The sequence below is a fragment of the Oryctolagus cuniculus genome, chromosome 18 (assembly GCF_051225735.1).
Source record: "Oryctolagus cuniculus isolate XC-2025 breed Fujian yellow rabbit chromosome 18, ASM5122573v1, whole genome shotgun sequence".
NCBI lineage: Eukaryota > Metazoa > Chordata > Mammalia > Lagomorpha > Leporidae > Oryctolagus > Oryctolagus cuniculus.
In genome coordinates this window covers 58,836,445-58,858,106 of record NC_142884.1, presented here as the reverse complement: position 1 = coordinate 58,858,106, position 21,662 = coordinate 58,836,445, and the positions used below count along the sequence as shown (strand labels likewise).

At 49.3% G+C, this 21,662-nt stretch overlaps 1 long non-coding RNA gene across 1 annotated transcript in view; it reads left to right on the top strand.

Annotated features, from left to right (window-relative positions):
• The window catches only part of LOC127491320 (uncharacterized), a 29,375-nt gene extending 15,325 nt beyond the window's left edge, over positions 1-14,050 (top strand). Inside the window, exons 2-3 of the long non-coding RNA XR_016225208.1 lie at positions 8,632-9,032; positions 12,953-14,050. This is a non-coding gene — a long non-coding RNA (uncharacterized LOC127491320). The remainder of the gene's footprint in view (positions 1-8,631; positions 9,033-12,952) is intronic.
• The last annotated feature ends 7,612 nt before the right edge of the window (positions 14,051-21,662 follow it).

The following is a 21,662-nucleotide window of genomic DNA, read 5'->3' as shown; positions in this document are numbered from 1 at the left end:
TAGTTTCTTGGAGTCCTTACAGTTAAAAAAAATGGAATAGGTAAAAAAAAGTGCATGTCTTGTCAGTCTAGAGTTCATTGCATTTTTGAAACAGCAACAGATCTGTCATCAGTGCCTGGATTAAGAGACAGATGGTCACTGCTGTCTCAAAAGCAAGGCTTTTCCCGTTGCTCTTCCCGCCGCCTCCAGGGTAACCTCCATAGGCCACTTTTACTGCTGCTACACTTTGTACACAAGGACTCACCGACGTGGACTCTTTTCTTCCTTGCTGTTATGTTCAGAGCAGCCACCAGTGTTGCTGTGTGTCTTTGTAGGTTGTTTTTTTTTTTTTTCGTTACTCTGTCTTATTCCATGGTATAAACATAGCACAACGCCCACGTCTGTTCTACCATGGACGGGCGTTTGGCCTGCTTCTTTTACAATCCAGTGGGGTCAGCCTTCTGGAAAGGTGGTGACGTTTTGCCCAAAAACTTTCATCTTAGCAGTTCACCTGCGCGGTAGCTCAGCGTGGTAATTGCAGAAGTGGGGTTCTTTGTCATTAATTTTAAGAGAGGACCTCGCGTTCTCCCGGTGACAACTCTGTAAGGCAGGTGAGAGTCTCCCTGTACCACACATGATCAAGCCATGGCAGAGGAAGGTTAGACATTTGCCCAAGGCAACTGATCTAACGAATGTGACTCCAATCCAGCGTGCGGCTTCCCTAAAGACTACCTTTCACAAAAACCGCATTACCTTGTTGCAAGAGTTGATGAAAAGTGCACTTTAACTGGTGGTTAAGGGAAAGTATTTTCATTGCCCAGTGTCAATAGCAGCCTTGGCCAGGTCACTGTCCTCTTAGCTGGCCACTCCCTCCTCACCTTGAAGACCAGAGCAGTAGAATGCATTATCCAAGGGGAATACAGGGAGGGAAGTGCGTGAGAGTCGAATGAGACTATACAGTTGGAATCTTGACTCTCCACTCATTTGCTTTGTGGCCCTAAACAAGTTACTTGCCTATTCTGTGCCTCAGTTTCCCCCTCTGTAATACAAGTTGCTACCTCACAAAGCTCCCGTGAGGATTAAATGGAGAATGTATGTGAAGCACTTTGCATAATACTGGCTTGGAGTTGATATTTCTCGGGCACTTACCGTGATAATAAAATTCAAAACCTTTGGCAGGTCTGACATTCTAAGAGCCAGGTACTGTCATTTTAGCCAGCACTTTGAATCAAAGATCTTTACCAGCTCCTAAATAAATGTTACATGGCTGCTACCCCCACTTCTCTTTTTGGAGATGTCTATTAAAATTATGATTCAATTGTCAGAAACAAAATATTCTTAAGATGTCTTCAACCATACCCTCAAATTATATGACAGTGTCTGGCTTTAATACCCATCTAAATAGTTATACTGCTGACAGGTTTCAGGAGCGCCGTTTGCTCTTCCATTCCTCTCATTAACTTATGTAGCAACATCATAACTCTCTGGAAGGATTAAAAAAAAAACATGCTGGCATATTCCATCTGAATTCATTCCATAGAGCGTCTGTGTCAGGGTGTTTGCATATGAATGAGATGCCTTGACGTTCGCTCATTAGCATGGGAGCATTGTGGTGACATGCTTTAGAGTTCAGGTTCAAGAGCTGGAGGCGAGGCAGGAAAGGAAGGTGGGAGGCTTGGTCCTTTTGAGATTCTTGCCGTTTTAGTACCCTGCTGGCTATACTCAATCCGTCAGACCAGCACTTCCAGCTTTTGTCATGTCCCCATTCTCCTCTCCACATACTCGCTGTTCTAGCCACACTGACATATTTTTTCATTAACACCTTCAAGTGTTTGGATAGATGAGGGCACTTCAACAAGTTTATGGAAAATGGGATTAAAAGATAACTTTATTTTGGTGCAAAACTTTTGGAAACCCATGCATAGTTTTTTCATAATACAATTTTCCATGAACTTTTTGAGGATCTTTCATATGCATGGATTTCAAAATCTGCCCCCAAGTAAACTTGTCTTTTAATTGCATTTTCCACAGACTTTTGGAAATCCCTTTGCATATGCTGCTGTCTCTACTTTGATAGGGCTCTGTTCCTTCTCTGCTGAGCCAGTCTCGGTGCTTCCACTCAGCGTCCATGTCTTCCGGAGGGCTTCCTGACTCCTTGGTAAACGGACCCACTTCCTCTCTGGGCCCTAGCGCAAGATTTTCATGCCTACAGCGACCTGTGGCTTGTGTATGCTGTGTGTCGCTGTTATGCTGGTCTCTGAAGTGTGAGAAGGCCTGGAGTGGAGTTACCATCTTGCTGTTCCAGTCCCCATGTTCAGTACACAGTACTGATGCTTAGTGAATGTTTGCTGAATGATGAGTGCAGAAAACCAGGCTACGATGTGGGCAGTGTGTTCTGAGCTTCTCTCGAAGGAGCTGAGGGTGTTTAAACTGCTCCTAATTGTCAGTAACAGGCTGCCTCACTCTGTCCCAGGAAATGCTAGCTCCAGGTGACTACGCTCAGCTCCAAGTGGGCCGGGGGGTTCCACCTGCACACATCTCCCTCAAATCAGAAGCCTGGAGAGTGGGCTGAGCGTGTCCTTAGGCTGCCTGGCGGGTGAGGGCGTCTCCTATGGCACACATAGGCTTTCCGGCAGCTGGCATCAGCGCTTCGGTACGGCTCCTGTGCATCTCTGAATCCGGAAGACAGGATTCTCATCAACTAGAGCTTAGGGCTACTTTAGTCCCAGGTGCAGGCTCATCAGACAGGGGCAATGCTAGTGCCATCTCGAGATCCAGGGTTCCTATCGTGGCCCCTGAGGCCATCCTACACACTTGCAGGGGCATGGGGGAGTGCAGGAGACAGACTCAGAAAGCTGGGGTTCCAGGGCCAGACTTTGCACACGTTTCTCAAATGTTCTCAAACTCAGTTTACTCATCTGTACACGGGCACAAAACAGCACAGAGATGGTGTGTCCTCTGTCCTGGCGTGACCATTGCTAGCTATGAATACAAATCATTCACATACAAAACTCCGTTGATTCTCACCAAAATCTTGTTATCTTTGTTTAGGCAAAATACAACCCCTGCAGTTTAAAATAGGAATGCAAAGTGAAAAGTCACTGAGGTCTTGCAGTCTGAGTCCTGAGTCACTAAATGTCATAGCCAAGGCCGGAGAGCCCACATCTGCCACCTGGCCTCAGCCTCCAGCAACGTGGCCCGGGGGTGAGGGAGGCCCCAGTGAGTTGCGGCTGCCTCCCTGGGAATGGCAGGGTCACAGGGAGATCTGGGGCCAGTCAGTGGGGAATAGGGGAAGGTGAGTTTACGGGGATGGAGTCTGATAATGCCCACTTGTGTTAGTTCCCCATGGCTGCTGTAACAAATTACCCCACGTCCGGTGGCTTAAAACAGCACACATTTATTTTCTTACACTTGTGGAAGTCGGAAGTCCAACATCAGCGTCTCTAGGCTGAAATCAAGGTCTAGGGCAGCACTCCCTGCAGAGACGCCAGAGAACAATCGATTTTCCTGCCCTTTGTCAGCATCTCGAGCTGCATTTCTGGGCTTCTTTGGCTGCTGGGTTTCCCATCGTCAAAGCCAACGGCCACAGCAGCAACCCGCAGCCTCCCCCTTCTGTCTCTGCCTCCTCCAGGGACATTTACGATTTGGGGATCACCTCCATAATCCAGAATAAATGGTCTGCCTCCAAGATCTGTAATTCAATCAGGCCTGAACCCCTCCCCAGTTGTCCATTTAAGGCAACATGCAAGGGTTCTAGGAGTAAGGACCTGGGTATCTCTGGTGGGCATTAATCAGCCCCACACACCAGCTGGAGGCTGAGGAGCTGTGACCCAGGCCTGCACTTGGACCTGAGTCTCCCATGGCCCCCTGCCTGGCCCCCTGCTCTGCTCTGATTCTCCTAAGGAGACCTTTTAACTTGCATCTGTGGGATGAGGGTAGAAGAGACGGGTCTTGGCTGAGGCCACCTGAGTTGACCACTCAGCTTGCCTGGAAACACCACTTGGCTTTCCTGACGTTTGAAAAGATGACTTGGGAACCGTCAATGCTGGTGGGCATATCCTACCATGCTTTGCACGCATTTTTACACACAGGGTCACTTACAGGGTCTGGCACATCTGTTGACCTCCGCAGTTCCAGTATTGACACGGCAGCCTCTTTGTAGCTTCTCTGAGCAGTCAGGGGCCATGGCCTGCCTTTTGCACCTTTCTCAGAATCATGATGTGATGGTGGGCCCCATCAGGAGCCTGTGGGGACCGCCTTCCCTTTCCAAGACACTCTACCCGTGTGACATCAGGGCCATCTGGTCATGGGCTGGATTATCTGGAGACCACACCGAAGGTCTTCTCTCGCTCACAGCTGGCTCAAGCTGGTGGTCTTCCCTTTCAAGCCTTCTCCTGGGGAGTCTGGCATGCGTGTGGGAGGCAGTCTTGAGACATCAGTTACCAGTATTCTCAAGAGGAAGACAAATCACAACTTTAAATTGTCTTTTCTGTTTCCAATAGAAAATATTCAGGGATCTATACGGTCTGCCGACTTGAGCTGACATTTCCCTCCCTGAAGGTTGTCTTCTGAGAATCCTTGAGAAATCCCATGAACCTCAGTGCTTGGATGCAAAAATACCAAGACCCTTTCCCCAGTAAGGCTTTTTTCTCTGCAACAGGTGTTTCTCTGGCAGTGCCAGCTGGAACATAAACATAGATGTCAGAAGCCTGGCACAACCCAGTTAGGCAGGAAAGCCGTGTGCCCTTGCTGCTGGGGGACGGGTGGATAACAGGGTGCATGGGGGGATCTTGGCACCCATGTTTCTGCTCACTGAGACGTTTATCAGCTGTGGGGACTTCAAGCATCCATTTTGCTCACTGAAGTGAAAATCATCTCACCCATTGCCATAGGTTGTGGGCAAAAGCTGAGCCCCAGAAAGAGCAGAGAGCTGAGCCAGGTTAGGTAGTTCCGTTGGCTTTTTAGACGACTGTTTGCTGCAGGGTTGTATCTGAGGTTATGTATTCGGGTTCTGTTATTTAATCTTTCCAGCAGCCTGTGAGGGCAGTCTGTGAGGCTGCTTCCAGCGGTTCATGCAACAATGAAATTAACAGTAGGCTTATTCTGGTGCAAACAATTTGAGATCCATGCATAGATTTTTTCATAATACATATTTTCCATCAACTTTTGAAGAGGTTTCACATGCCTGGATTTCAAGAGTGTTTTGCATAAAAATAAACTTTATCATAATCCCATTTTCCACAAACCTTTTGAAATACCCTGGAGTTGCTCCTCATTCTTCAGGAGGGGAGACAGAAGACAACAGAGTGGAAGAAACTTGTGCATGGGGCGGGCGCTGTGGCGTAGTGGGTAAACCACCACCAGCAGTGCTGGCATCCCATATGGGTACTGGTTCAAGTCCCAGCTGCTCTACTTCTGGTCCAGCTCTCTGCTATGGCCTGGGAAAGCAGTAGAAGATGGCCCAAGTGTTTGAGCCCCTGCATCCACCTGGGAGACCGGAAGCAGCTCCTGACTCCTGGCTTTGGATTGGCCAAGTTTTGGCCATTGCAGCCCTGTCGTGGCCATTTGGGGAGTAGAACCAGAGGATGGAAGACCTCTCTCTCTCCCTCCCTCTCCCTCTCTCTCTCTTTCTCTGCCTCTGCCTCTCTGTAACTCTGCTTTTCAAATAAATAATCTTTGAAGAAGAAGAGAAGAAAGAGAAAGGAAGGAAGGAAGGAAGGAAGGAAGGAAGGAAGGAAGGAAGGAAGGAAGGAAGGAACAAATTAGAGAAAGTTGTGCCTGGCCACCCAGCCAGTGAGCGGGTTTGCAGGCCCTGGGTGTCTGCCTGACCCATCTCTCACCTCTCTGCCACCATGCACTTCACTCCGCTGTCCACAGCTGCATTTAGTGGAAAGTTTCAGAAGGGGACATGCATGATTCCACCCTGACCAAACCGTGCTGGTGAAGTAGACACACCCTAAATTCCGATAACACTGGGATGCACTAGGACCAGGGCCTCCCCTGGGCAGTGGCTGCTTGCTCTGCTCCAGAGTCATGGGGAGAAGCACCCGGAAGCTGAGGTTGGAGGCTCCTATGCAGGCTCTGCGTGGTTCATTGTGAATCAATCTGCAGAGTTAATTGTAAGGAGCAGAGGTCCTCAGAGGAGGGCCCCTGCACCCACAGCATCTGGGAACTTGTTAGAAATGCAAATTCTCAAGCTCTACCCAGAGCCACTGAATCAGAAAAGCACAGCCTGGGGCTCAGCAATCTATATTTCTACAAGCCCTCAAAGTGATTCTGATTTATGCTAAACAGGTCTCCTTCCCGAGTTGCTGGTCTGCCACTCTCAGCAGACCCCTTTGTCTTCTGCAGCAGAGACGGGGACTTTCACAGCTACTGCCAGCACTTGGGCGGGCCAGGAGCAGGGCTCCAGGGAGCTTCCCACAAGTGCAGAGAGCCGTCTGGCCACCAACGGCAGACAGAGGGCGTCTTTGCTGGATGAGAGGCACTTCCGCCGGGGAGGGCTCTTTGGCCGTCCCACCTGGCAAATTCTGGGTGGGGGGCGGGGTCTGGGGGTTCCTGGTTCCTGCGTTGGCTCAGCTGCCTGTCTCCTCCCAGCACCTCCCCCTCCTGGCAGCCTTCTGACTTGGGAACACTTGTCCAGACCTCAGATGCATGTGATCCCTGTCATTAGCACCTTGTAGTTGGGATCCTTCCTTGTAAATCTCTTTGTTCTCTCAAAGTTCAGGGGAAGGGAGGGGCAGGAAGCCTGGAGGAGCTCTCCTTTCAGCCGGTTCCTCTGCTCCAAGTAGAACAAAGCTGGAGTGTGGGGAAGGCGCTTTGATCCCAGACAATGAGAGCCGCTGGATTAAGTGTTTGGAGGGACCAGACAGCTCTGGCACAAAGCAGATCAGTTACATTTTTTTTTCCTTGCCTCTTTTTTCTTTTTTCTTCTTTTTTAGAAAAAGACCTAATTCATGTACAGGGAACAAAAAAAAAAAAAAGAGGACAGTGTTTTGAAGGATGTTATTTCCATAGCTGGAAGTCTCAGACGTAACCTGAAACACCTGTGCCCTGGGTGTGCTGTCCTGGCATGGAGACCCTGCCCTCGAGGGCTGGGGTTGCACGTGGCCTTGGCCAGGGCCTCTGGACACCAAGTGGGACTGAGAAATGCCGGAACTGGGAGGGAACTGAGGAAGTTGCCCATGTGTGTGACACTGTGGCTAGGCATGGAGGTCTCTGAGCTAAAAATAAACCTAATAAAAGGAGCACTCCCATGTGGAGCACCTACGAACTACTTTACACGTCAACGTACTGAACCTCCACCTTGATCCTGGGGCTCCTTTGCTCTTAAGCTTCATGGCCGCTCAATGACTCATCAGGTGGGTGATGCTGTCATCACCATTGTTCAGATGAGAAATTCCAAGGTACAGGGAGGCCAGGACATTGTTCAAGGTCACCCAGCAAAATAAGATGCAAACTCCAGGCGATCAGGGCTCATGATCGAAGCCACAGGACAAAGTCCCCGTCCGTAATGGTTCCATCCAGCTAAGGATGTGGCCGAGCGGGGCAGGGAAAGCCCAGGACGATCTCAGGGCTCAGGAGACGGTGCCTGGCTGTTGTCACTTCCACTGATAGAGAAACTCAGCAGGGTGTGGCCAAGACTGGCTGCACGGGCAGAGCGTGGTGGGAAAGCAGAAGATACCGGAACCGGGACCTCGGAACTCCAGGTGGCTGGGGAGAGGCAGGCTTCGCTGGCTGCTCAGGGCGCTGAGTCTAAGAACCCCAGAGGGTGGAGGAAGGGGAGAGCCGTCCCAGGTCTGGAAGCGTAGCGTGCAAAGGCGCGAGGCGTAGACCAGGGTGACGAAGGTGACAGAGCTCAGGACGGTCTTGCCTCCCAGGGCCTCTGCCGATCCCCGGGGTTTCTGCTCTATCAAGATGATGCTGCTTGAACTGGAAGTTGGCAAGGCCGGGAAGGACCTCGGGCTACACTTTGGGTAAATGCATAGAGTTCTATCCAGCTAGCTAACCACTCGGGTTTAACCATTTTGTGCCACTTAAAACTCCATTCCAGGCAGGCTGATTTTCTACGTAGCCTGTTTACTCCCCTCATGCTCGCTCAGCCTTGGCCTTGCTAATTTCCCTTCCAAGCATGCCCTCTTGTGTCCTTGATGTCTAGCTCTCAACTGTAGTCCAAGTCTGGTTTGGATTTGGCTTCCTCCAGGAAGCAGACCATGCTTCTCCCACCCGGGAGCAGCCACCTCCTCTTTCCAACTGCCTTGTGGCGATGACGGCTTCCTATCTTGTGTGTATGCCATACTCCCCTGTTAGATGGCAGTCTGTGCAGATAAAATCCCTTTTAATTTGTTGTCTCCTGCACCTCGCCGAGGATCTAGCCTGTGGTAATATGCAGTAAGTAGTTGAAAATGCAATGAGGAGCGCATTAGGAGCTGCGGCTCTGGGCTCCCGTTAGGGCTGTTACTGCTGTAGTGAACCGGGCAGCAGGCAGAGGAAGCCCTGGGCGGAGACCCTCCGGAGAGCGCACAGAGACTTTAATGTGTGGACAAGAGGAGTCCTGTGTTCCGCGAGCTCAGCTGTGGGCCGTTTGAGGCTTCTCTGTCCCCTGCCTGTTCGATGGAAGACAGATCACTAATGCTTCTCTCGGTTTGACAGCTCAGTACGGTTTGGAACGGTCCTGATGGGGTTCAGAACGCGGTACCCAGAAGGTGGAATCTTGGCGTTTGAGAAAGCAGCAGAAGCAGGAAGCTCATTCTCACCTTCCCTGCCCACTCCCCCCCCCCCCACCCCGAGCCAGTCCTAAGACCCTCATCAGGGACGAGCCCACCCTTCCTTGGTCCTTATCTTTGAAGACCCAGTGACACGGAGAAGACCCTGCGCACAGAGGCCCTGCTGAGCCCCCTTCTGCCCGCCTGCCCCTTACTGTTGCCTCCTCCCCTGGTGTCTCATCACGTTTCTCTGCAACTCCCTTCACGAAGCTGAGCCTAAGAAGACACAGGTTCCCCTGTGTCCTTGGAGCTTCATGTCCCAGGGCTCCTGTGTCCCATAAACTTACGGTAAGTGAATTTGCATGCTTTTTACTTGGCACGCTGTCTTTTGTTGTGGGGGCTTCAGCCCCAAACTCCAGATGGGAAGAACAGCTATTTCTTCTTCCCTCCAGCACATTTCTCTGATCTGATGGGGCAACACAGTGTCCGAACAAGGCTGGGAAGGGCCTCGATTCAGCCGTTCTCTCGAATTCCAAAGACCTGATAAACCTGGGCCCTTTTTTCCCCCCTTGGTGCCAGATCAGCTCTGCTTATCGACTGCTATTTTAATGAAACCTCCTGGTACCGGCTCAGGAAGGATATTTTTATTAGATACGACTGGGCGGATTCTCATGTTGAAAGCATTTGGTGTAAAACATGAACGCATCCAGGCCTCAGATATCTTTCCAAATATTTCCTTTGAAATCGGAAAATTACCAAGGAACTTGTGATAAAAAGATGAAAAAAGGAATTCAAAAGCAGAGATGACGTGCTTCTCTCCTCGCATTGCTGCCTGGGTGGGACTTTGGAAACCCACAACAGTAGAAGGTTCGATGGGGAGAGGAGCTGAGCGAGCAGTCCAGGCCCTGGCTGAGCCTGAAGGGCCAGGAGGAGGGTCGGTGGTCTTGTCCGGTGCTCTCCCCGCCCTTGCAACTTCCCCACTGGGGACTGAAGTCGCACCGAGGCAACGAGGCCAGCTCTGGCTCACAGAGAGTTAACTCTGAATTCACGATGTGCCTGGCATGATGGTGGCTGAGTCCCAGCACCAGAGAGAACATTGCCAACGACATTTATAGCGATCCACCCTTCCTTCCCCATTGGAGATCTCGTCGGAGCTCATCCACCTTCCCCAGCTTGAAATACAGCAGAGATAGAGACTTGAAGCCCGCGTTCAAACACTGGTTTTGCCACTTTATGGTTCGGTGAACTTAAGCAAGTCAATGTACTCCTGTGCCTCAGTTGCCTTATTGTTAAAATGTGCATAAATAATAGTGCTTGCAGGAGCGGGATGGGAGATAATTTATATAGCACATTTAACCATACCCAGTATTATTATTATTGTTATTTTTAGATTTCATTTATTTATTGGAGAGGCAGAGTTATAATCAGAGAGAGGGAGAGACAGAGAGAGAGGTCTTCCATCTGCTGATTCACTCCCCAAATGTCTGGAATGGCCAGAGCTGTGCTGATGTGAACCCAGGAGCCAGGAGCTTCTTCCAGGTCTCCCTCATGGGTGCAGGGGCCCAAGGACTTGGGCCATCTTCTACTGCTTTCCCAGGCACATCAGCAGGGAGCTAGATCAGAAGAGGAGCAGCCAGGACTCAAACCAGCGCCCATATGGGATGCTGGCGCTGCAGGCATAGTAAGATTTAACTTACTATGCCACAGCGCCGGCCCCTCATAGCTGGTATTAAACACTCAGTCATTGCTAGCGATGAATGCCATTACCATACAGACCCATCTGGCTCGGACCGTGGAGAGTGGGAGGGATGAGGAATTAGACCTTTTCCCTCTAGGGACGCGCAATAATCACCTGTGATCCCTGGACAGTTTCCACATGTACGTGAGCCTTTCTCAGCTCCTGATGGTGTACGAGTCATTGAGATTGCTCCCCAGGTTAGCAAATGTGCCCCGCGACGCTTAGCAAGAATGCGTGAGCTGCTCTTGTCCGCTAGTGAAAGGTGGAAGGAGAGCTGGAATCCAGGGCAGATTCAGGTCATCCGTAAGGGGCCTTGTTTTCTCCATAGAGCGATTTTAGAGGTGCATTTCGGAGGATACCAAACAAGGACAATGGGAGCCATACATTTTTTGGAAATATTTATTTTATTTATTTGAAAGGCAGATTTACAGAGAGAGAGAGAGAGAGAGAGAGAGAAATCCACTGGTTCACTTCCCAAATGGTTACAGCATCCGGGGCTGGGCCAGACTGAAGCCAGGAGATTTGAACTCCATCCAGGTCTCCTGCATTTGGGCCATCTGCTGGTGCTGCTTTCCCAGGCGCCTTAGCAGGGAGCTAGGTAGGAAGTGGAGCAACCGGGACTCAATCCAGGGCACCTATGGGGTGTTGGTGATGCAGGCAGCAGCTTAACCCATGTGCTAGGATGTGCTGGAATACAATTAGCAAGACATTTATCTCCAGAATTCCTGCTGCTTACCCAGTGCACCCAAGATGACTGTCCTAAATTTCTACTGAAATTCCCCCTTGCTGTCATTTCAATCTTATCCTCCCAGCTTGATGGGTGGGGAGCCTGAGGCTCAGAGGAGCCACTAGGCACTGGCAGGACCTCAACAACTTGGGAGGGAAGAGATGCCGGTGGTGTATTCTGGAGAAGAACACACGGCACTTGGGCTCCTGTTGGTTTCACTCAGCAGGGCTTGCAGGGATGTGTGATTCCTTCACTCCAACCAGGAGATCAGAGCAGCCTAGTCTGAGATGTCCCCTGGGGCACAGCTGTTCCATGAGCTCTTCGGAGCCTCCACCTGGGCCGACCTCCAAGTCCCGGCCAGTCGTGCCTCTGCCCCCCCGCAGGTTTCCCAGCTCACACCTTCCCCTTCCTGCTTCTCCTTGGTTGCTTCCTCTCGATAGCATTCCCTGGCCCAAGTCCTTTAAGACACTGGAAATACTGGAAATTTCAAAGTCCTAGCTGGGCCTGGTGCCCCTGCTGGTTGGCTGCCTGGTCTGGGCTTCCTGTCCAGGCTCCACTGGTTCTTCCTTATTTCTGGGGACTGTTTGCTTTGCTCTCATCTCTTTGTGGAGACATCTGCTCCCCTGGCCCTTATCTTTCCTGATCTACACCGTAACTCTGGCTTATGGACAACCCTATCTGGGGCAAGCTGGGACCCTCAGTATTATTTTTCTCCCTTCCCTGGCAGCATGGATGATTAGAGTAGTGGCCTTGGGCCAAGTAACCAGGTCTCCCTTTTGCTGGAATATATAAGCAATGGGAAATTTGTTTTATCTTTAAATTTTTTTTTTGGCTTATTTTCATTTTATTTGAAAGGCAGAGAGGCAGACAGAGAAACATCTTCCATCCCTTGGTTCACTCCCCAAATGCCTGTCACAGTCGCAGCTGGGCCAGGCTGAGACCAGGAGCCTGGAACTCAATCTGAGTCACCCATGTGGGTGGCAGGGAGCTGGGTTACCTGCTGCCTCCCTGGGTGTGCGTCAGCTGGGAGTTGGATGGGAAGCAGAGGAACAGGAACTCCAAGCGTGTGTTCCCACCTGGCGTGTGGGCTCCCCCTGTGCTGACCGAACTGCTACACCACATCTCAGCCATGCCGGGTTGTGGAGTCCCAGGCGGCTCTGTGGCTTGGTCAGCGATGTGCTTCCTGGACATGGGGTAGGGTGAGTCTGTCCTTCAGATCCTCTTGGGAAACTCTGTTCTTCATTCTAGGCCTCCAGCCACTCCTCTGGAGCCCAGCACTTTGTTGCTGTGGCTGATGAAGAAGGAGCACTTCTCCCCACTTCTGGAAAACTGGGGTGCGGTAGCACAGAGACAAGGCCTATAGCAGAGAAAGAAACTTTTTTTTTTTTTAGCATCTACCATATACAAGCTCTGAAATAGTTTCTTTGCTGTATAATCTAGAGTTTCTCTGATTCCTAAATTCTGAAGCAAATTCTGGAACAAATTCAACCCTTCTCTATCCATGCCTAGGGGTGGGGTGGGTGGGGTGGGGTGCGGTGAGGGGGTAATGACTTTCTCAGGATTTGTGTGACTTTCAGATCTTCATCTCATAACAAGACAAAACGTTTCTTCTTTCATTAGGAGCAAATATGAGTAACAGGCAACTGTGTTGTAAAGATCTTATTTTTTTTCTTCTTTAAACACAAATACATTTCTCATAAGAAAAAATGCGAGAGATAGATAGATATTTTCAGTCCCACTTTACAGATGAAAAAAATTGAGTACGTCTTAGAAATGTGAACTATGTTCTCTTCCTTTGCATAGCAAATGCCTGGCAGATTCATCATTCAGATCCAGAGCTGCGTGACTCCAAACCCATCTTCAATCAAAATGAAGTTGGACCTTGGATTGCGAGACCAGTTTCATTGTGTAGCTGATGTGGGTTTTACAGTGTCATCTTTCTGCTCCCATTATGGATGAATTCCACTTTCCCAGGCAGCGTTGTAATTTGTACGGAGTAAGTAGAATTTCCACCTATGCAGTCTAAATTTTGGCCCTGAGATTTTGACGATGCAGGAGTGATGGGGAAAATCGCCAATCAGTCTATTGAGTTTCTTTGGGATGACTCATACCCTCACAGGAGGGTCTTCGAGAAGCTTCACCTCCCGGAAATAAATGTTCTAGTAACTTAGTTACAAACTGCAAGATTCCAGATCTTATTAGGACCCAGCGTGTAGTTCTGTACTGTCCCAATTTTATCTTCAGAATTGATTTAATTAGCTAAAAAACATTTGCATGTGTAATTTGTGTTTTTCTTCTGATGCATCGTGATAACAAGCTATTCTTTTACATCATTAAGATGGAAACATATTATATTTTCATGCAAAGCAGAATCTGTTATTTTTGAAGTGTCTAGTCCTCTTGTCTTTAAAATATTCAAAAAGTAAGTGTGTGTCAGACAGTGGCTGCCCTGGGCTTTTGGAGGTCCGACTTGGAGCTCACGTGACTGGGGGTGGCTTCATCTGTGATACATGGAAGCTGTTCCAGGCTGAGGAATTCACAGGAGTTACAACTCCATTAATGTGCTCACAGCAGGCCAGTCCCTCACTCGGAATGGGGCTGGGCATCGCCACGGAGGGAAGAGGGGCTGAACATTTTAACTGGCGTTGGTCTTTATGGCGTCATTTAAAGCCACAGTTTTATAGCCGATTTCTGTCGTTCGACCTTGGAAGCTCAGGAACTCATCATGGTTTTGGAAATTGTATCCACCTTGATTAACCTCATTGTCTATAAAGTTACAGTCCATGAAACAGCCTCCTCTGACACTTTATTAGAGGAGATTATCATAAAAATACATTCTTAAAATGTTATTGATTTTAAGATGGCAAAGAGGAGAAGTTTATCTAATTACCAAATATATATTCCCACTGTTTGATAGATGTAGGAAAACAGGATTTTATTGACAATTTCTGAGAAGCTGGGTGAATTTTCCCCCTGACTTTACAGAGCCGTGCAACTTGACTAAATTTAAACATCAGACATAACCTCCAAAGGTATTTTATAAGAAGAAATTCTTTAACTGGCCAATTGTCTATCTTAGGTAGCTCCAATTCAGTTCTGTTTATAGTTTACTTATTTTTTGCCACTATTCTACTTTTTTTTTTCAGTCCAGGGTAAAGTTATCCTAATGCTGTGGGAGCTCAGAGTTGTAGTGTCAGAAATCACAGAACTCTGTGTCGGTTTCATTCCCATGAGAAAGGTACTGAGGGTCTCAGCCTGGATTTCTCTCCTCTCAAGTAAAGGGGTGATGAAAAGCCATTAGGGATAGGGGAGAACGGGCTGATGATCTTGCACAGAGAGCATCTACAAGCAGGGACTTGTGTGTTTCACTTGGGGAGGATGTATCCAGCTATGTGGACATTTTAGGAGTTTTATGTGGAAGAGTAGGGGAAATCACCTGTTTTAACTGGCGATCCTGGGAGCTCCCTCTCACGAGAGGTGACCTAGTACATCCCCCGTGATGGGCATTATGAAGTGTCTACACTAGATGGCATCATGAAGCGTCTACACTAGATGGACGACTGGCCCCGGGGAGCCAGGAACCCCTGCTGCACCTGGTGACCTGCAGGTCCCTGGTTCATTACAGCCTGGAGAGATCTCGTGTGGAATCTGATCACAGGGCTCCATGAGTCAGTCTGGTGACTCACAGACACAGCCTCCATGGACGGCTCTGTCTTCCAGTGTCTTATTTGTTTCTAACGTGTTTTCCACCTTTGATGGATCATGTGTTTCCTGCCAGCCTGACACCCACAGGTCTCCCTGTCCAAGGCGCCCCTGCTCAGTCTTTTCTCTCTATTGCCGTCCCCACCCCCCAGTCCTCCACCTGCACATCCTCTGTCTGCCACTTCCTCCTTGTCTCTCGTTCCCAGACTCCCAGCTCCCTTCAGGGCCACAAGACGCTGCCTTTGGCCGGTGGATGTTCACGTGAGTCAACTTCACGTCTAAGAAAAGCTCCCTGGTGTATCTGGGGTTCTGTCTTCAGGGCCTCATTTAAGAAGTGACACCTGGGGAGAGAATAGGTTTAGCAGAAAGACCTGAATTCAAGTCCTCTCTGTGTCATTTGCCAACTGCAGAATCTTGGGGAAATCTCATCACATTTCTCACCTTTCTGGGTCTCTCTCTCCCCGTCTCCTGAAATCACCAGTCTCTCAGGGGTTGCGTGCATTAGGAAGAGTTGACGTAAACTTCTTGACTTAAATCCCACAGCAGGTAGTAGGTGTTCACAAATGGCTGTTTCTAGTAACATCATCTCTGCTTCCCTTCCTGGGCAACACCATTCTGCGTGGCTTACAGTATTCAGAATCATTTTTCACCATTTCTCACTCCCTTCGGAAGCTTTTTAAAAAATTTATATGACCTGTGACATGAACAACTTATGTCAAATCCTGCCTCTTCCAGGAAGTGTTCCCCATTAAAGGGAGTCCAGCTCCAGCTAATCTCCATCCTGGCTTGCTCTCTGCAAGACAGGAGACCCACTGTGCTGCAAGGGTTAGGAGGGAGCTGCCTCTCCAACACCCCCCAGGCACAGAGGCCCTGGCTGCTGCCTGTGTTTGTTCGAACGTGGGCGAGTCCCTTTTGATGGTGAGGCCACCTGAGCTAATTGTCCCTCTGTGTGGTGGACATTGTGAACCGGTAGAGCAGTGACATGGTAGGAAGAAGAGAAGGTTTGAAGTGAGAGACAGAGCAGGTGCTTTCTGTGCACCCTCATAGGCTACCCGGCACCACGACAGGTTTTCCAAGCTAGGGCTCAGCACACCTTTTCTTCAAAGGACCAGATAATATTTGGGGCTTTGTGGTCCATGTGACCATGGGAAGCAACCAGTGAAGTTTTCCACTGTGGCTTGAAAACAGCCATCAGAGAAGTTTGGAATGCATGAGTGTGGTTGTGTTCCAAGAAAGCTTTATTTACAAAAACAGAGCTTGGGGCTCACTTTGGGCTACAGGCGACAGGTTGTTAACTTAGTCCAGTGTTCTCCAAGCCTCAGCTTACTCAGCGTCAACACGGGGATCTTAGAGTGTCAGGAAGATTAAATAGCAGAACTGAGACATCCAAGCACATAGCCTGGCCCCTAAAAGATCTCGAAACGTTACTTCTTTGCCTCCCTCCTTTTTCTCCCATGAGTTTCTGAACAGTGAGAAGTTAGGAAAAAACTGTACACAAAGCTCCCCCCCCAAGTCCTGTGATTTTATGAAATTGCCCTTTGAAGAAAGAACAAGCAAGAAAGAGCATGCCAGAGAGAGAAAATTGTATGCGTGTTCTTTTTCTCTGCAGAGTCTGACCACAAGGAGCATTAAATCAATCAGATGACAAAGCAGAATATGAAAAATTGAGTTGGTTTGGTCCCAAGTATGCAGGAGGCTTGTGCTGTTGGGATCAGAAGCAGGAAAAAAAATAAATAAATGGAATGTTTTCTACGCATTATGTGCATTGGCTATTCTGTGACTCCCACATAATTCATCACAGGAAAACTTTGAGTGCAATAAACATTTCCCCTAGTTTCACGGTTGCTCTGATCAAGAACAAAGCCATTAACATAAATGCAGATAAATACAAGGCAAATAATGATATTCCCAATTGCTTCTGTGTCAACCAGCTCAGCCCATCAATCTTGCCTGACTGGTTAAGAAGGAACGGAGAGAATTTATAACCGGGGAAGATTTCTTTCTGGAGCATTTCCACCGAGGAGAAGAGAGGAGAGGAGAGGAGAGGAGAGGAGAGGAGAGGAGAGGAGAGGAGAGGAGAGGACGGATGAATCACCGGGAAAGTCTGCGGGAAACCAAATCAACGCTCTTCATCTTTAGACTCCCCCTTCCTTGCCTTGAAACCCTAGCTTTCTGGGGCAGGAGCGTCTGCAACGTGGCACCTTCAGGCTCGGCTCGCAATGGTTGTTTTTTTTTTTTCATGTGCTGAGCCCTCTCACTGCATTCCTGGGGGAAAAGTGTGCCCATGCTGCCCGATGGTGAGTGGAGGTGAGGACTTGGCAGGGCTCCTCTGTTCGTGGTCCAGAAGCAGTCGCCCCATCCCAGTTGATCCTAATTCTATTTCTTATCCACTGTGTGATTTTTAAATGACCATTTCATGTATCTGAACCTGAAGTTCTTTATCTGCGAAAATAGGGCTAATAAACCCCCTTCAGCATTTTGCTAAATTAGCTGACTGTTCAACATGATGGCACCAGCTCTAAGTGGGACCTGGCACAAAGGAGGTGTCTTTACATGGTGATTTCCACACCTTTGGAATCTGCAGCCCTCCCATGCAGCTATGCCTTCTGTTGGAGTGAGCTGACTGCTTGCAGTGAGATTCAAACCATGCTCAGGGTGGTGGCATCAGTCAGATGACCACCCACCTGTCCAAGTGGCCCCCGCCAGGCTGCAAGGTGCTCTGGCCTTTGGCCGGTGACATTTGGACCTGTCTCCCTGAATGTCAGTCTGCTCACAGGTGCTGGGCTCACAGGTGCCAATCACCGCTGCCTCCGGCAGATCGGCATGCTGTAACATGCGCCCGCACGGTTTCTCCAGACAGACGGGGAAGGACTGAGTTGACCCAACATCATCTGTCTGGCTGGACGCTCATTTTTCTTCTCCTGCCTGTTTGATTCCTGCTCACTGCTTGAGATGTGTCTCAGGGTACCTTGCCCTCATGCGATCTTTCCACTCCTTCTGCCTCCTCTAATGTCAGTCCTGACCTTAACTTCAGTCACAGGGAGGTGTGCACTCATCACGCCACCTGTGCCTCCATCCAGCCCTTCTTTCCTCCTGTCCCAGAACGCCCACTGGGCGCCTTGCTTTGGGGGGATTTTTAGGCACCATTCTCCATAATGGGAGTAGTTTTCCACTTCAGAAAGAGATGATAACACACCCAGCATGTTCAAAAATTTCCACTATCATTGTTCAGGGCAGTGGAAAGGCCCAGGGCTGGGTGGGGTAGGAGGCTGGCTGTTACTAAAGTGTTTGTCCTGGTCCATTGCCCAGTTTTTTTCCAGGTATTTAATCATCCCTGCTTCCCTTCCTCCTCTGTAGTAACTCAAATGCTTTCTTGGCCAGCGCCATGGCTCACTAGGCTAATCCTCCGCCTGCGGCGCCAGCACACCAGGTTCTAGTCCCGGTTAAGGCACCAGATTCTGTCCTGGTTGCTCCTCTTCCAGGCCAGCTCTCTGCTATGGCCAGGGAGTGCAGTGGAGGATGGCCCAAGTGCTTGGGCCCTGCACCCCATGGGAGACCAGGAGAAGCACCTGGCTCCTGGCTTTGGATCAGCGCAGTATGCTGGTCATAGCAGCCATTTAGGGGGTGAACCAATGGAAGGAAGAGCTTTCTCTTTGTCTCTCTCTCTCACTGTCTAACTCTGCCTGTCAAAATAAATAAATAAATAAATCAAATGCTTTCTCACCTCTGTGGTTCTTTTGTTTTTTCTTAATTTTTTCCATTTATTATTTTATTTAAAAAGAAAAAGAGAGAGAGAGAGAGAGAGAGAGAGATTGTGAACCATTTACTGGTTCAGTCACCAGATGCTTCCAGCACCTGGGAGGCCTGAGGCTGGGGGAGCTGTGAACTGAATCCAGGTCCCCATGGGAGAGGCAGAAACTCAGTGTTTGAGCCATCGCCTCTGCCAACGAGGGTCTGATGAGTAGGAAGCTGGAATCAGGAGCTGGAGCTGGGAGTTGGACCTGGGGACTCTGATGTGATGGCGGTGTCCTAACCACGTCCTGGCCCCTAAGCCCAGTGTCTGCCCCCATCAGTGGTTCTTGGTGCGTCTGTAGCCAGCGTCAGCTTGTGCTTTGCCAGTTGATGATTCAGGGCTCTGCACTGGGTGCTTCAAATCACAGTGCCTTTGGCCCAGTTCGGAGGATCCAGCTATTTAGGATGGCTCCAGGAAGCCTCCTCTGCTTTCCCTGTGCTTAGCGTCTCTCCAAAGGGTTCCTCAACCCGGGCCGAGGCAACGTTTTGCTCCATAGCATTCACTAGCATCACCCTCTCACTGTGGCTTGTGCTATGTCCTAAGGCCTTGCCTTGATCCCAAAGGGACTTCCTGGCTGTACCATAAGGAAATCGGCAGTCTACCTCCCCCCTCCCCTCCTGTTCTGTGAACAATGTTCCAGGAGGCTCCCCACGGTTTTTCCCAAGAGCCATTGGGGTCCTTTTGTAAGAGGGATTCCTGCTGGCCTTCCAGGATTTCCCAGGATGCCCGAGATGCTTCTGCAAATGAGCCTCCCTCTGAGCGATGTGCTTCGCCACACTACTGGGGAGCTTTCTTCACAGTCATCAACATCTCATCTTAATTGCTTTTGTTTATGGTTCAATAAGTGCACTGTTTTTGGCAACACCAGCTCACAGCAATATCTTAAATTACCCAAGGCTGCCCACTTTCACTTATGAACTCTGGCTTGTGTCTGATGAGCAGTTAGATTTTTAACCATTGATTCCCTTCATGTGACAGGGAATGAGGAACATAAAGCTGATGGGAACAGTAAAATACAGGGAACACCGCAGACTGGGGAACCATAAAAGGAGTGTACAATGTTTGAGGCCAATATAAAAGCAATGAGTTTTTAATATATGGCGTGTGTAATACATTCATATTCCTAATAAAGTCAATTATTGTTGAATCTGCTATTTCTCAATTTTCCACCTCAGCTCAGACAAAAACAAATCTGGAGCTATTCAGAAGAAAAAAATTATGCTATGGTAATTGCAAATGCAGCGGCTGTCAAAAAATTGCCTATTAAGTGCCAGTTTAACCCATCTACCCTCCTAGGGACCAGGGAAAATGTTGGAAATAGTGCTTACCATGAATATAATCGGAGACAAAATTGTGAATCTCCGTCCTTGATCTGAGCAATTACCTTGCCTTTTTTCTTTTTTTAAAAAAATTCCAGTTGTCAGTCTCCAGGCAGCAGTCAGATGGAGAGTGTAGAGTTTGCGAGGATGTGTGTGAGTCAGTGACGTCACCTGCGGAACCTGCCCATGTCACTTATTTCTGTATGCCTTGGTTTCCCTATTTGCTTATCCAAGAAGTTGTTCCCAAGCTGACTGCTCATCCGAATAATTTGTCTTCCTAAGTCTATTTTTAATTGGAAAAAACTATAGCTAACTGAAAAAAAAAAATCCAAGTATCCTTTGTATTGTCATTATTGATTATAGGAGAATATTGGTTAACTATTGAGCTATAAGGATACTCTCGCAGATTTAGTGGATTTGAATGCAATGTTTTTATGAAAGCAGCTTCTGTGGCCAGGGGGTTGTGCCCAGCTTAGCCAAGCCCCCTGCTTGCGTCAGAGTCTCCGGCGGCCACAGCAAAGCTGTGGGACAGAGCTGCCTGCACAGCGGAGGCTGCACAGGGCAGGAACAGGCGTGGCTGCCTGCAGAACTCAGTCTTGCTGGCTGTGGGTGGGAGGTCACCCTCAGCCCCTAGACAGTTGCTGGACAGACTGGCTCAGTTCCTTGCCACGTGTGCCTCCCCAGCCTGACCACTGGCTTCCTCAGGGGACACCATCTCACAAGAGAGATTGTCCCACAGGGTGAGCACCACGGTCACGGGCAAAATCGTCAAAGTCACATCCCGCCAACTTTGCTGTGTTCCGGGGGTTAGACAGGAGTCATGGGTCCTGCCACCCCCGGGAGATTACGAACCCTAGCCATGTAAGAGTCCACCCACCACAAAGAGCGAAGCATGAGAGTGTCTTAAAAAGCAAAAGGCAAAGGAAGCTGTAAAATGGGGACTGGGAGTGTGCAGCCGTGGTGAGCCCAGGGCCGCGCCCCTTCTGAGGCTTCTTCCAGCTTCCGGGGGCCCTGGCCGTCCCCGATGCTGGCAGGGAAGCTGCGTCACTCCAGCCTCTGCTGCATTTCCTGGGTGGGCTTTTGCTGTTGGTCTCTGTGTCTCCCCTCCTGGTCACCAGCCCTCGGATTTGGGGGCTACCCCAGTTCAGTCTGAGCTCCTCACAACTAGTTCACCTGTTCCTAAGTGAGACCACATTCTGAGGTTCTGGGTAGACATGGCAATTCTGTGTGCCAGTGTTTATTTCTGTACCAGTGTCCCTCCCCACCCCCACCTTTGGCATTTGGCACATTAACTCCCACTGACTCCCTGCTGTGGCAGGTGGCCGTGGGTGCTGGTAGTGGCCCTCATCCTGGGGAGGTACCAGTCTGCCTCAGGGTCTCCAAACAGCTCCTGGAAAATGTGTATCGTGAGAAAACTAGGCATGAATTTCCAAATGTCGCCTGCACAAGAATGAACTTACATTTTAATGCGACTTTTCTGCAAGTCTGTTGAGGTTTCCTTGTACCCCATTTGCAAAATGATCATAGTAACAAGAATACCATTTAGGTAATATCAGTGGAGCTCCAGAAGCAGCGCCTGGCACACAGTAAGTGCGCTGCAGAGGCCAACAGTGACAAGTTACCCCTCGGTTCGCCTTGTCTCTCCGCTCCATGCTCTGTGATCGATAAGCGTCATGATTAGTGCTTGGCTTAGTTTTAA